This window comes from Anabrus simplex, chromosome 2 (assembly GCF_040414725.1).
Source record: "Anabrus simplex isolate iqAnaSimp1 chromosome 2, ASM4041472v1, whole genome shotgun sequence".
In the NCBI taxonomy this organism is placed as follows: domain Eukaryota; kingdom Metazoa; phylum Arthropoda; class Insecta; order Orthoptera; family Tettigoniidae; genus Anabrus; species Anabrus simplex.
The window spans coordinates 962,525,003-962,541,638 of NC_090266.1; the positions used below are offsets into that span (position 1 = coordinate 962,525,003).

A 16,636-nucleotide genomic window follows, 5' to 3' on the forward strand; every position below is an offset into this window, starting at 1 on the left:
TTCACTGATAGCTGTGATAGTTTGATGCCCAGTTGCTATATGTTGGTTTCTGGGACTTAATATTTTATAGTTTCCTCAATGTACAGTACATTTCCAAACCAATCTTTGTTCAGGTAGTCATGGTCTCAAGTTCTTCCGGGCTTATAAGTATGATATTGTCAGCCAACTTGTCAGACAATTCCGGTACAAGCCACTCAATTTTATTCTTTTGCTATCCCAATCTAAAGTTCTGAACACATTTTCCAAGGCAAGGGTCAAGAACTTTGAAGAGATCGCATCTCCTTGTTAAACTATTTTGCCCACTGGGATCTTGCTATTTATCAAATATTCATCCACTCTGACCATCATCATTGCCTCTCACAGATGTCTTTCAAAAGCCTTATGTATTTGGAGTTCATCTTTATATTTTCAAAGGCCTTTATGATTGCCCACATTTCCACTGAAACGAAAGCTTTATGACAGTCAATAAAGACTAGAAAATCTTGATGTTATGTTTACCGGTTTCCTCTGATTTAAGTCCTATTCTGTAGAGTGGCAATTAGTTATAATCTTGATCAGAAGCTTCTAAAGATGCGAGAACAGACTTATAGGGCAGTAGTTCTCTAGATATTCTTTATCGCCCTTCTTGAAAAGTAGTAACACTTCGACATTTTTCCAAATGTTCGGTATCATCTTGGTTTCAATACATCTTGTGGCTTCTGAAAGATTTCTATGCCATGTTCCAGCATTTCATTTGTTATCAATCTTCACCATGAACTTGTTTGTTTCTTAACAGTCAAAGTGCAGTCTCAATCTCAGCAATAGTTACTTTTGGTATTTGATGAAACACATCATCCTGGACCAGGCTTTCTTCCTCAGATGGTTGAGGTATAGAGCATATGATAGAAATGTTGTAAAGCATCTTGTACAGTTACATCCTGTCAATGTGCAACAATCACTCTTCCTCTGCTCTCTTGTTATTTAAGGTTTTCCTGTAGAAGAGTACAATCTTATAATTTTCATGTTCTGATTTCCTCCTACTGTCTATGTGATCAGATGGTTGTTGAAATGCCATAATCTTTTCTTCTTTCCAAACAGTCCTGTTCAGGACTTTGTATTCTGTTCTAACCCTACCCATTGTTCTCTTGTCTTTGATAAGGTGGATAGTGTAGATTCAACATCTGCTATTCTTGCTTTTTTCTGGGGTGAAATTTCCTTTGCAGCTTAGTGGATGCTCAATGTTATTTTTCTCTGAGAGTTTGGTTATTCCTAAGGATTGCAAACTTTCTACAGGGCAAAATTTCTCAGAAAGAACTTGTTGGAATAATGTCTGATGTTTCTCTAATTCATTTGGACTCAAGAGGATGTTCTTCTTTGTAAATATTGATCATCCAAATCTGAGGTTGAATGTGAAAGTTGCTCGAAATAACCTATGGTCACTACCTGTGTCGAATCGTTTAAACACGCACAAATCTTCACAATATTTCCTTTTGTTACTGGGGATAAAATCTCTCTCTCATTCTAGGTCTGACCATCTGGGGTTTTCCATGTGTACTTGATTTCTTGAAAAAGGTATTCATGCTAGAGAGATTTTCAGCTACCAGATAGTCTAGCATGCATTCACCCCTTTCATTTCTACTGCCTGAACCACAGTTGCATACTTCTTTCATCCCATTTTTGTATTGAAGTCTCTCGTTGCCCCTTCTCTGAAGCTTACACTTTGGTGATACCTTCATATAGTTGTTCAATCTCTTCATCATCTGAGGTGCCGGTTGGGGTGAACAAACAGATGACTTGTACAAAGAACTTGTTATTCAGTTTGAGTAAAACATAACTCTGCAGGATAAGCAGAGCACCTTGTATATCAAGTTCCTGATGTTTTCATTTATTAAGATAGCAACTCCATGTGCGGAAGTATCCCCATTATTTTACTGGATGGCAAGACCCAATGGTAGGATCTTGGCCTGTTCTCTTACCATTTGCATTTTTCAGATTCCCAGGATGTGACACTTGATGGTTTTCAGTTCTTGTTCCAGTCTCTGACAGTCTTCATTTAGTCTCATTGTTCTGATGTATTTCTTTATTCTTACTCATCAAATTTTTGCCTCCCCCAGAATCCTTTAGGCAGACTGATTCATAATCAGTGAGCGATACTGAGTTTAGTTTGAAAATTCGAAGTCATTACTGGAATCTGTGGAAGGATTTTGGCATTTAAAATATCATGCTTGTTAGGCAAGTTGTTGTTCAATCACCCACTCTGGGTCAGACACTATCTGGTGGGTTTCAGTCATATTTCCTCCACTGACGACCCACCACCCTCCTGAAGCAGTTGACCCCCTTAGGGCATCAGGATACTTCCCACCAGTTGACACTCTGTGCAGAGTCAGTGGCTGCACAGATCCTCTATTACCATAGCAGGAGATTCTGGTCAGAGAGTATCAACATGAATGTAAGATGTTATTACATTTGCCTCACAGAGGGCTAAGTTTCTTATCAGAGAAAAAAACATTAATACTGAAAATAGCGATTTCATGACCTGTTATGTATGCCTACATTCTGGCATGCACTGTTGTTAAGATGCCAAGCTTACTATTAAGGAGCAGAATTCCACGTGCATTCAAGTTGGACAGCCAACAGAGTGAGAGTCATACCAGGTGCTTGTTTTTTCCTTTTATAATTTGTTTTATGTTTCATTGCCAGAGATAGATCTTATGGTGATGTTGGGAAAAAAGTGGCCTTAATTAAGGTACAGTCCCAACCTTTGCCTGGTGTGAAAATGAGAAACCCATCTTCAGGACTGCCAACACTGGGGTTCGAACCCACCATCTGAATGAAAGCTGACAGCTGCATGACCCACTCAATCGGTACCACATGCTTGGAAAATTGTTGATGTGCTGTTCTATCCAGTACCACATATGCTCAATCAGGGAGATGGTTTGTTAAGAAGCACAACATTTAGAGTTGCCTACAAATAAAAATGTATGCTTTTCAGTTGGTCAAAGCATGACAAAGATCCACATTAATTTGGAATGGTGAAACAGCTACGATTGATTTGTAAGCAAGAGGAGAGCAGAAATTAGTTTGCTTTGACTCAATACTATTATACACGGAAATGATTAAATAACTGGCAAAATACTGCAGCTAGAAATGCCTAGGTAAATGAGTCTACACCCAGTAGCGGTGCTAAGAAGCACCCCCCATGGGCCCCTCATTTCCTGATAAGGAAAGTTGCTAGTTTATTTCATAGTAGAGGGTTATATATTATTACAATGAACAACAACGATGCAACGACAATAATAATTATAATAATAATAATAATAAATACATAATTTAGTTTTCAAATCCAAAGGAACTAAAATAATACACTTATATGCTACAAACACACACACACACACACACAAGAAAGGTATATCCCAATTATAGAAACCAAATCGCACTGACCATCACAATATTAAGGAATAATCTTGTACCTAGGACCAAATAATTTACTAACCTATTTACAATTCAACCGTCCATCGCAAGCCTACTTAGCTACACAGACTGCCAAGAGTTATAAACACGAGCGAAACTTCAGTATTTAGAGTTTAGATAGGAAGGATATCTTCGTTATCGCATCTTCGCTGACTACTGGGTTCTCAGAACTGGCTAATTACTTCAAAAGCCTTGTTGATTGTTGTGAGTGGCAGCAAGGGATGGTTATTATCAATCAATCAATCAATCAATCAATCAATCAATACTGATCTGCATTTAGGACAGTCGCCCAGGTGGCAGATTCCCTATCTGTTGTTTTCGTAGCCTTTTCTTGAATGATTTCAAAGAATTGAACATCTCCCTTGGTAAATTATTCCAATCCCTAACTCCCCTTCTTATAAATGAATATTTTCCCCAATTTGTCCTCCTGAATTCCAACTTTATCTTCATATTGTGATCTTTCCTAGTTTTAAAGACACCATTCAAACTTTTACTTCTACTAATGTCATTCCACGCCGTCTCTCCGCTGACAGCTTGGAACATACCACTTATAATACCAATATAATGGTCCGTTATTTGACATTATAAATTTTCCACCTAACTACTTCCTGTTTGCCAGAGTTTCGCCCCCGTGTGCTAATTTGGGCTCATCAGTTGGTACTTAGCACACCCACCAAGATGCATGGCTAAAGCATACCGTGGAGGTCACTGTGTAGGCTACTTAAACCCACCGGTAGGTAATTTGAAGATTTACTGGCACATAAAAGAACTTCTGCGGGACAAAATTCTGACAGGCCAGAGTCTCCGAAAACCATAAACATAGTTAATGGGATGTAAAGCAAATAACATTATTATTATTATTATTATTATTACTACTTTTACGGTATTTGGAGATGCTGAGGTGCCTGAATTTAGTCCCACTGGAGTTCCTTTACGTGCCAGTAAGTCTACCACATGAGGCTGACATATATGAGCAGCTTCAAATACCACCGGACTGAGACAGGATCAAACCTGCCAGGTTGGCGTCAGAAGGCCGGCTCCTCAAACCATCTGAGCCATTAAGCCCGACACTATTCAGTTATATTCTGTAATGTTGAAGAAAAGAAATGGCATGTAACCGCAAGCAAATTCATCACCAGGTATTTTGAAAGCTCCAGAAATTCTTAGTTATTGTAAACTCTCTTAGTTTTGCACATCTGGCAACATCTTATGAGTAATATAGGCATGTATTTCCATGCCATATCATCAAAAAAAGAAAAAAGGCAAGAAAATAATTTTTCAACATGACAATCTCAGATTTTCATGGAACATGGTAGAATGGAAGAACACATAAAATAAATTGCCTACATAAAAATTTTATCTGTCATGTTTGTTAAGATGCATAACTTTTAGAATTGGCTACTTAAAGAGTATGAATAATAATTTATGCTTTTCATTTGGTCAAAACATGACAAAGATGACATGACAAACATTCTTCTTTCTTTGTTACACATGCACATCTAAGTCGAGTTATCCCCAAATTTAATTTAATGGGATGAGGACAACATGTGGAAGTAAGCCCAGTTTCATAGCCAAAAGCACTTCCTGACACTGACCCTGTGTGAACGAATGAATTCAACGATTCAGTGATGATGTGTGTAGAAGAGAAGGTTTTTATGATGACAAATATCCAGTCCTCGAGCAGGAATAACCAACCAGATGCTAATCAAATCCCCACCTTGGTCAGGAATCAAATCCGGAACCCTCTGAATTGAAGGGCACTGTGTTGACCACTCAACACGAGTTGGATTGCAAACATTAAAATGGAGAATTTATTCTCGCAATGGTTTTCTAAAAATATTACCAACTAGGATCCCTTTCTAATACAATTTTTATCTTACATTTGCTCTGAAGCAAAATGAGTACAGTCCTAGTTTTGCTTAAAAAGCTGTACATGTAACCATCTAAGACTAATATGCCTAATTTGTTCAGAAATATATCACACAGTTATTTTATTTTTTGTTGCAGCGATACAGGTAGGTTTTATGGTGACAATGGGATAGGAAAGGGCTACGAGTAAGAAGGAAGTGGCCATGGCCTTAATTAAGGTACTGCCCCAGCATTTGCCTGGTACAATTAAATTCAATCTCTCTTTGGGAAGGCACTGTGAACAAGAGTAAAATATCTGAGAGTGGAATATAACTTGTTCAATGATAAATGTCAACACTTGGAGCCAATAATCCTGCAGGTCTGCCACCTTGGAAAACAACCATCAGTACCACTTAGTATATGCTCAGGAAATGAATGTATTGGTGATTCGGATGTTACTGAATGATTACACAGAAAATTTCACTAATAAGACATTCCTTGTCTCAGGTACAAAAGAATGAAAATACTTAAACTCGAAGTACTTGTCTAGCTTTCCCTAAAGTCATCTGTACGTTAATTTCTAGTTCTCCACAATGTCTTCCCAATACACATATAGAAATTTCATAGTCATCAACAGGAAACAGCAGTCAGTATTTCAACACAAATCAGATGAAATCTATTTCAATTTAAGGGCATCCAGTGTAAGTGTTGAAGAGGGGAGAACAGTATGCTCATTGTAAAAACCCCTGATAAACAACATTTTGTGTCTGTTTTCTGATACATAAATAGGGTATTCCCTCTAGCCAAGAAAGAACCATAGATTTATACGAACGATAACGGTCACTGCGTCAGATGACTCCACCTTGGCAGCATATGACTAAGCAGCTGCAGACTGGCCGAAGCATTGTCATGCCAACTAGTAGACTAAGCAAAGAGTTGAGGAAGCAGTCACTTGCGGCAGAACATAGTCCAACAGAAAACATTAATTTTTACTACTTCAAGAATAAGAGAAAAGCGTGCCTTCTGACCCCAACCTGGCAGGTTCGATCCTGGCTCAAGTCCGGTGGTATTTGACGGTACTCAGATATGTCAGCCTCATGTCAATAAATTCACTGGCACAAAAAAGAACTCCTGCAGCACTAAATTCGGGTAACTCGTCTCAAAAACTGTAACAAAATTAGTTAGTGGGATGTAAAGCAATTAACATTACTATTAACACTATATAATGTTAAATAAATATTTTGGACTCCCCATAAACCCCCAATCCATTCAGAGGTCATGAAATCACACCTATCTTCAAACTTGCTCCTGGATGGGAAGACTCTTTTTTTTTTTTTTTTTTGCTTTACGTCGTACCGACACAAAGAGGTCTTATGGCGACGATAGGACAGGGAAGGACTAGGAATGGGAAGGAAGCGGCCGTGGCTTTAATTAAGGTACAGCCCCAGCATTTGCCTGGTGTGAAAATGGGAAACCACGGAATATCATTTTCAGGGCTGCCGACAGTGGGGTTCGAACCTACTATCTCCCGAATACTGGATACTGGCCGCACTTAAGCGACTGCAGCTATCGAGCTCGGTGGGAAGACTCTAAATATGAAGTTTGGTCAATGTATATATTTTTACAATTTATTTTATGACGCTCCGACACAGACTGGTCCTATGGAGACGATGGGATAGGAAAGGGCTAGGAGTGGGGGGGAAGCTACCGTGGCCTTAATGAAAGTAAAGCCCTAGCATTTGCCTGGTGAGAAAATGGGAAACCACAGAAAACCACATTCAGGGCTGCCAACAGTGGGATTCAAACCCACTATCTCTCGAAGGCAATCTGACAACTACGCAACCCTAAATGCATGGCTAACTCGCTTGGTAAAATATTACCAGCAGTGTACCCACCATAATAGAACAGACACAAAAGCTAAAGAAATAACACTGATATTTTCCTGAGGTGACATGAAATACATGAACACCAGGAAATATTGCAAAAGAAATTAATGTACAGACTCCCTACATTTTATTTATTTATAGTCCTTCACCCAGTGTAAGAACTCTCTACGAGTTGTAATCGGTTGTTGTGTGTTGGTAACTTATCCTAGCCGCTGGTCTCTTCGTAATTCTTCAAGGTGACCATACAACCTGTTACAAGGAGATACGGTAAAGAAGTGCCACACAGTTGAAATAACGAAGTACATTTGTGGTGTACCAAGTTTGAAAAGTTCCTTCTGCTTTTGAATAGAGCTTTAAAATTACAGTATGTATTCTTCACAGTTTCAGGAATATCTAAGACAAATTTCCTTCCTGGTTTAAGATTTGACGACTACAAATATCCCAGACTTTCACACTAGTGGCTTTGTATTTCTTACCATGTAGTAACTTGCCTGAAGAAAATCATGTTCTAGTCATCTGATATTTATGACCAAATTGCAAAATGTTAACCTTCTCACTTCTTTTTGTAGTATCTTCAATTTTTATTTCATAAATTGCAGGTTGGTACAGTAACAATGTATGACAACACAACATTGGTTTCTACTGCTTCTGGGACATTAAATACAAAAAATGTGTGTGTCATGTAACTTTGAAATGAAAATGAAATGCTCAGTATTTTAATACAAAAGTGTTCTCTGTTAATTATGCCACCTGAAATTATTATTATTATTATTATTATTATTATTATTATTATTATTATTATTATTATTATTATTATTATTATTATAACAATAATAATATTACTGGTTTTACCTCCCACTAACTACTTTAACAGTTTTTCTAGAAGCCGAGGTGCTGTGTAAATTTGTCCTGCACAAATTATTTTATATAGCAGTAAATCTACTGAAACAAGGCTGACGTCTCAGCACCTTCAAATACCATCCAAGCTGGTATCGAACCCACCAACTTGAGATCAGAAGGCCAGCACTCTACTGTCTGAGCTATTCATCCCAGCGCCCTTGACTTCAGAAGACCAGCACTCTGCTACACAGGGTGTAAAGATCACGTTCAAAATGTTCTTAGCTTGCTGGTTTTCAAATGAAGTCCAAAATGACTACAAACAAAAATGGAAGTTGTGAACTGCTTTAGTTACCATGCATTTATGAATTTTTAATGAACTGTTTCATGTCTGTAACTCTGATTTATGACTATCCTGTATCAGTGAGGCATGAAATTTTTACACAATTTAAACAGTAACTCCAAAAAAAAAAAAAAAAAAACTGAATCTATAGACAATGTTTTTCGTAGGTATCCACGCAGTTTGTATCTAAATGGGAGGTGAATTATATTTTGATTACAGTAAAATTAAACAAATTAGAACTGCACGACCTTGACATGGTTGGTGGTACTTGAGTGTTTTAAAGATCCACCAACCTATGCCAGTGGTAGCTTAGCTACTGCAGATTAATGTTATTTTGCTTTACGTTCCACTAACTACTTTTACGGTTTTCATAGACGCCGATGTGCTGAAATTTACTCCCGCAGGAGTTCTTTTATGTGCCAGTAAAACTACCGACACAAGGCTGACGTATTTGAGCACTTTCAAATACCACCAGACTGAGCCAGGTTCGAACCGGCCAAGTTAGGGTCAGAAGGCCAGCGCCTCAACCATCTGCTACCGTAGCGCCTCCCTTGCCGGAAAGGTTGATGGTGAGGAACAAGACAACGTAGCAACTAAACTGGGAAGAGGGATCTCACAGCAGCAATTAGGGCAGTCCCTCTAGGGTGAGGGTATGCCTGAAAAAATGTCCCCTGGTCCTCCAGGCTGGGGGCTCTGCTACAGGCCAAAACATATACAGTTTGAAAGGAACTGTTATGTATCCCAGAATGAAAGAAACTGGTGGATCTCATAGAAAATGACAATGGCTTCAAAAAAAAAGACTATTCAAATTGGAACGTACAACATACAGAGCCTAAGCAATAAATTCCAGAAAGTGATATCAGAGGCTGAGAAACAGCAAGCAGATATTCTAGTTCTGACAGAGATGAAGAAAAAAAGGTAGAGGAAATGAAAACCATGGCAAATACCAGCATGTATGGCGTCGTGTTGACAAGAGTACACGGGCTAAAGTTGGAGTGGCCATATTGGTCAAGAATAGATGGAAGGGAAGAATAAGGAAATGGGAGGTGATTAATGACAGGTTCTTGAAGTTGGTGACTGAAAGGTTTGGTAGCGAAGTGTTTGTAATAGCAATGTATGCTTCTCATGAGGATGCTGCCATTGCTGATAATTTGGACTCAGAGATATTATCGAGGCAAATTCTTCCCACCATGAATTACAGAGATGTAAATTTTATTAGACTCAACACATTTTTTTTATTATTCCGTTGTCGCATTACTCATTACCGCCTGGCCATAAAAATGAACGTACCGGGTGAGTTGGCCGTGCAGTTAGAGGCGCGCGGCTGTGAGCTTGCATCCAAGAGATAGTAGGTTCGAATCCCACTGTCGGCAGCACTGATGATGGTTTTCCGTGGTTTCCCATTTTCACACCAGGCGAATGCTGGGGCTGTACCTTAATTAAGGCCACGGCTGCTTCCTTCCCATTCCTAGGCCTTCCTATCCCATCGTCGCCATAAGACCTATCTGTGTCGGTGCAACGGAAAGCCACTAGCAAAAAAAATGAACGTAAATCTTTTTGTGCTCTAGCAGGGCTCTTTTACGTGTTACTTGAGCGCTGATGATTCACTGGGCTTTGTACTATTTACTATCCAAACTCTTGGAAACTGATTTTGTACAATTGTCAACAGACCAAACAGAAAGATATAATCTCAACATTAAATTTCAAAAATTATGAAAAATACAGGATTTCAAAAATTTTAGTCAGTCGGATTAGTATTTGACTCAAGAACAGGGATTTCCATGGTAGAAATTAGAAAGACAAGTGAAAGCAAAATCTTACAATGAGGGAATTTTATTTTTTATCTTTTCCATTGAGTCTAATAATTTGCAAACCTCTGTATTTGTACTGGGTTTGAACATTAGAGCTGGGTCTTGATTGAATAATAATAATATGGTTGTGAAATTTGGTGAAGAAACATTAAACGGCAATGGACATAGATTAATTGAAGTATGCGATCAGACACAATGTCAAATTATTATTTGTTTAAAACAGAAGTATACATAATATAATTATTATAATTTGATTTGTCCACCTGGTTAGTACTACAGTATGTTACAATTGAAAATTGACACACTTGTCAAAAATTATTCACATAGGACATGTTTCAGTCCACTGAACCATCATCAACTATGGAACATTTATATATTTAAAAAGTTACACAATTATGCACTGCAATTCAAAATATGATAAATTTCATGTCCCGTTCATTGATATGTTAAAATGTCTGTTCAATGCAGTAAACACATGATGTTTCGTATAAAACATACTGAAAGTAATTTGGGGAACATCATAAGAATATAGATACATCTTAAAAATGGCAGACTGTTAAAAATCATCTTTGTGGAAGAGCTTGATGCTGATACGAAAACGCTGCATAACGATAGAATGGAGACAGCGAAAGATGTGTTATTTTATTCAAATTTACTATACGATGCACTGACGTCTTCTGGTGACAATGGGACAGGAAAGGGCTAGAAGTGGGAAGGAAGCGACCATGGCCTTAATTAACGTACAGCCCCACCATTTAACTGGTATGAAAATGGGAAAAATGGGAAACATTCTTCAGGGATGCCAACGGTGGGGTTCGAACACACTATTTCCCAAATGCAAGCCGACAGCTATGTGACCCAAACCGCGAAGCCACTCGCTCAGTGTTTTATTTTAAGCATATCTGAAGAATGTCTAGAAAAATATGTGTAATAACTATACATGAAAATTAGAATTAAACTTTAAGATCAGCAGATATTTCTTTCAGCATTTCTGACCTAAATTAAAAATATAAAATGCACAGACACACATTTACTAACACAGCAAAGTACATAACTGCTCATACAACATAATGTCAGAGTTTAATTAGGCCTACTAAATCAAATGTTTCTATCACAATACAAATATTTGGCCAACTAAAATAAATCAGACACACTGCTCTGTCGCTGAGTCAACCACTAAAAAAAAAAGCTACACTAAATTCTCCCAACCCAGAATTGGCATCAAATGAACCACACATCATTAACTTTTCATATTTCTATAAAACCCCAGCCAGCTTCTTGACTGAATGGTCAGCATACTGATTTTTGTTTCACAGCACTCCAGATTCCATTCCCAGCCAGGCCAGAAATTTTAAATGTGTATGGTGAATTCTAGTTTGGGGACTATATATTTGTGTTTATTTTAATAAATTTATCTTCATCTACATATAACACACCACACTAACAAACCCCACAGAAGCATACAATAGCGATACATCCCTCCATATACAGTTTGTGTCACAAAAGGCATCTGGCCTGAAAAATGGGCTAGATCCACATCAAGTGCCAACCTGAAAAATTCAGATAAAGGCCAGGAAAAAATTATGGTAAAACTTCATAATGGAGGTGCAAAACAGAGGTTAGGAATCCAAAATTGCACAGCTCAATTGACGTTGTAACGCACTGTACAAGGCTGCTAACTTATGTGTGGCTAGTGACAAGACATTGGTCAGTTAGTAAGAAGACCACTGTTCTGGCTAGAAAATCAGTGAATTTCATGCCTTCTGTGCTTAATATTGAAACCGTTCAATAATACAATATATTCATGTCACAGATACATTCAGTACAAGCCATGACACTTTCAAACTTTGTGGTTTTTTCAGTTTCAAAGAATGTGGCATCCCTGTGGCTATACATGACGCAAGCTCTATTGGAGGCAATAGCACACTGCTCCAGCCAATAGGAACACAGAAAATGGTTGCATTTCCCAGATTGACATAGTCTCAGTATCAGTTCACATCATTTCTTACCATGCACCACGGCTCATAAAGTGCTACAAATTATTATAATTTTATTAAATACCACCTATTCAATACATAAAAAACTAATAAGGACTTACATCCTTAGTTTATTATATATTGAATAGGTGGTATTTAATAAAATTATAATAATATGTATCGCATGTAGATCTTCAATACGGACAAAAAATGAAATTTATAACCTGCAATCATAAAGTGCTATCGAGAAGACTCCCATAAATCCCCATGTCTAAACTAATATTGAAAATCCAGGAGCTTTCTCAAATAATGAAAAAATAAGCATAAGTTCTAACCAGTGGAATTTCCACATGCAGACATTTTTAAAATTTATATGTATGTGAGAGTACAATGATACTTTTTCATTGCTAGAATAATCATAAAATTATGGACCGATTCCAGATGACATATAGTTTAACAACATTCCCAAGTTTTGTCACAAATGGTGGGCGATACAGAGTACTACTTTTAGAATTAACTAGTACTTCTACTGCTGCTGCTATAGGGAACATTAAAGGTTAAATATAGGGACAGTTTTATTATCTATTCAGGGGATTGCCGCTCACCTGTTCTCCTGCACTGCGAGTCCGTATCCCGCCAGGCACTCTGCCATAATGCGGCCAGCACTCGCCCAGCACTGAGTCAGAATGTTTTCTCACAAAATTTCCTGTACTTTGTGAAGATATTATGTAGGCCCTATATATCCACGCTAACGTAATGAAAATGGCATTGGAACAACATACTGACCACTAAACATGTCAACACTTGACTAACTGAACTTTATGCTGATAAAGCTCTCAGCAGGCTGCAAAGGAGAACCAGAGAAGCGCATCACAGCAAAGTGCTTAGCGGTAGACATGCTCGTGGTGCGGCCAACCAGGCGAGCGACAATCCCCTGAATAGATTCAAAAATGTCCCTGTAGTATCCAGTGTCACAGTTTGCATATAAAGTCACAACACATAAGCAGTAAATTTAAATCCAAAATGTACATTAGATTTACAAATGCAAGTATACTGCCTAAAGCAGTACAGTACATCTTTAGTTCAAGCTGTCTGAAGTAAAAGATTGGTGAAGCTGCGAGTAAGACTATGGTCAATCACCAAGACCCATCATTTAAATCTGGTGACTACCATTGGATTTGGACAATTTATTGATTACAGTCTCCTCACAGCAACCAGCTAAAAGAAATGATTTTACTGGTATATTTATCTACTGATGAGGTTCATAGTTCCAAAAAATTATTAATGATCTAAAGAAATGCAATAGAGACAGAATTTAAGTAAGTTGACATCCAGGTCTAGATTGCTCATACCATAAAAAATATGTATTTTCTTAGCCAAACCCTTCTTCCTCTGCTCTCTTTCCAAGCATTCCACTCATAAAAGTGTCTTCTCTTATATCTGACCTTATTGTTATGAAAATGTTAAGTTATATAAAAATAAACATATATGTAGGTAATGTGTTATATTTCCATTTTTAAAAAGAAACATTCATCGTAAGATAACTCCTGCCATATACACATATCATGGATTTATATTTAAAAATATGTAGGCCAAAGTATTAAACGTTCTTAGTACATACTAATAATGTGAATGATCATCAAGGATGTCATGTGAAAAGATAATACGTCTATTGTTACTAATGTCAAAATACAATTTATTCACGTATCTTTTTTCATATTTATTCCTCTTAAAACTTTTAAAAGAAGTTAAATGCCAAGAACAGAATTTATTACCTGCATTTTATTTCCAAAAAAGAGGGGTTTTTTTGTTTTCCAAATGGCTTTACATCACACCAACACAGATAGGTCTTACGGCGACGATGGAAAGGGCTAGAAGTGTGAAGGAAGCAGCCATGGCCTTAATTAAGGTACAGCCCCAGCATTTGCCCAGTGTATAAATGGGAAACTGCAGAAAACAATCTTCAGGGCTTCCAACATTGGGGTTCGAACCCACCATCTCCGGAATGCAAGCTCACAGCTGCGCGCCCCTAACCACATGACCATTCCCAAAGAAAATGTAACTAACTATACGCAATATCGTTCCATAAAAACTACAAATTATTCCTGCACATTCAAACTGTGAAACAACAACAGGTATCTTTACATCACAGGGCAGTATAGGCCTATAGCCTCTACAACAGCAATTCTCAAGATGAAGTTACCCAAACTCTAGATCAAACCTACCACTGATAATGCAGACTTAGAAAGCTCAACTAACCAAATCTCTCGGGCTGATACACATAACAGACATTCCTCCCAATTTGACATATTGCAAATCAAAATCTACATAGCATAAAGCCAGATCTCAATCATACTGGGCATTTTTACAATGATTTATATTTACTTGTACATCTTACCCTTATTATTCAATGAATTATTGGGAGGGAAATTGGGCCTATACATGTTCTATACACTCTAACTAATATACAGTAACACAATGAAATCAACGTTTTTCAATTATAAGTTCAAATTAAGGTTTAGAATACATTTGATTAGAACACTGGTCAAGAATATTTCTTCTTGGTCCCAGTCTACATTTCAAGACATGACATCACATTAAACATCAAATTGAAATAATGCATGATAAACAGAACACAGAAGATATTGAACAAAAACTAGACTGTAATGGAAATTGCATCATAATGAGCAATTCCTGGATAAAACTTCTTTGATATTTATTTCTTTAAATTCTTCCCCCAACAAAAAATTTAACGTAAGTTGGTTTCTCATACAATATACGAGAAGTATTATCTGGAGTCTGAACAGCAAATTGAGGAACTAGTTAAGAGATCCTTGTCACACAACATTGTGTTTGCTGGGAAGAGACTTGAAGAATATTCAAAATTCTTATTTCATTTCAACAGCGTGCTTTATATAATTTTTAATGCAACGTTCACTGATTAACTATCTTCAATATCTTCGTATGAGAAACCTGTAGTGTAAAGTACAAGCTTACGTTTGATAGCAAGAGGTAACCTGATTTAGGCCTACAGAAGTAAGTCATCATACTTCATGGAATGCTCATTAAAACAATAACAGAGCTAAATTACATATTACTGGATACCTAATCAACTAGTTTAACATAATGCCCTCCATGTCACGTCAATAAACCACATTTATCTCCGAAAAAAATGCTGTTCCAGGAGAGCACTGCCCGAACCTAACCTCAAATACGAAGGGAAAAAGCAACACGTTTTATAAGTTCTTCATGGGGCAATCTTAACAAGTCAGTGTATACACCATGAACATTATATTTAACACATCTTTTATCCAATACTGAGTGGCAAAGGAATATTTTCTTCATAAAAGAAATTCTCAATTAGCTGAACATTTCATAATTTAACAACCGGCCTCTTATTCTTAATTATACGACGATAATAACAACATAGGAGGAAATGAGGTAAACAGACGTGCATGGATGTGTGTGAAAAATACTTTTGTATAGATTTATTATCATTGGCTTACTTAAAATATTGGTGCAGGGTGCGTGAATTCGATTAACACAGACAACGTGGTTATACATGCACAATTATACACAGACCAGCTGGTGAGATTCAACCTGAACCGGAACTACGTCAGCTAGGTTCCGGACGAGGCCCATATGAGAAATTTCGCTTCCATAATGGTAGTATGAGAAATTGTTAGTCTATAAAAAAAATAAAAAAATAAAAAAAAACTCATTCTCTCATTCGCCCTTTTGTAAAGTTTGGTCCAGCCTCTAATCTTAACATTAGTAAGTGATCTATCGAAGTCGTCAGTCCATACACTGGTTTTTTTTTTCTAGTTGCTTTACTTCGCTCCGACACAGATAGATCTTACGGCGACGATGGGACAAGGAAGGGCTAGGAGTGGGAAGGAAGCGGCCGTGGCCTTAATTAAGGTACAGCCCCAGCATTTGCCTGGTGTGAAATTGGGAAACCACGGAAAACCATTTTCAAGGCTGCCGATAGTGGGGTTCGATAGACTGGTTTAATGCAGCTATCCGCGCCCCCGTACTCCGCGCCCCCTACTACGTACTAACCTTATCATTTACCACTCTTTTTTGCTAGTTTCTTTACGTCGCAACGACACCGTGACCTTAATTAAGGTACAGCCCCAGCATGTACCTGGTGTGAAAATGTGAGACCACGGAAAACCATCTTCAGGGCTGCCGACAGTGGGGTTCGAACCCACTATCTCCCGGATGCAAGCTCACAGCTGCACAGTCGTATGGCCAACTCGCCCGGTCTTATCATTTCTACGAAACTGCTAATACACCCCACATCTACACTAATCTGTATGCCATATTCACACCTTGGATACCTTTACCGTTCTTATCACCTAAACTTTTCCTTAAACCGGTCGTTGGTGTCTCAAGATGTCCCATCAACCTATCCCTTCTTTCTTTTCTTTCTTTCTTTCTTCCTTTCTTTATTTCTTTCTTTCTTAATCTGCTTACGCTCCA

The 16,636-nt window shown here is 37.7% G+C and overlaps 1 protein-coding gene across 2 annotated transcripts in view; it reads right to left on the reverse strand.

The window, feature by feature from the left end:
- LOC136864578 (obg-like ATPase 1) overlaps positions 1 to 15,761 on the reverse strand; it is a 481,779-nt gene extending 466,018 nt beyond the window's left edge. Inside the window, exon 1 of one of the 2 annotated variants that reach the window (XM_067141760.2) lies at positions 15,658 to 15,761. The gene's annotated coding sequence lies outside the window, so the exon portion shown is untranslated. The remainder of the gene's footprint in view (positions 1 to 15,657) is intronic. The other variant, XM_067141761.2, reaches the window with a different exon arrangement.
- Between the last annotated feature and the right edge of the window lie 875 nt (positions 15,762 to 16,636).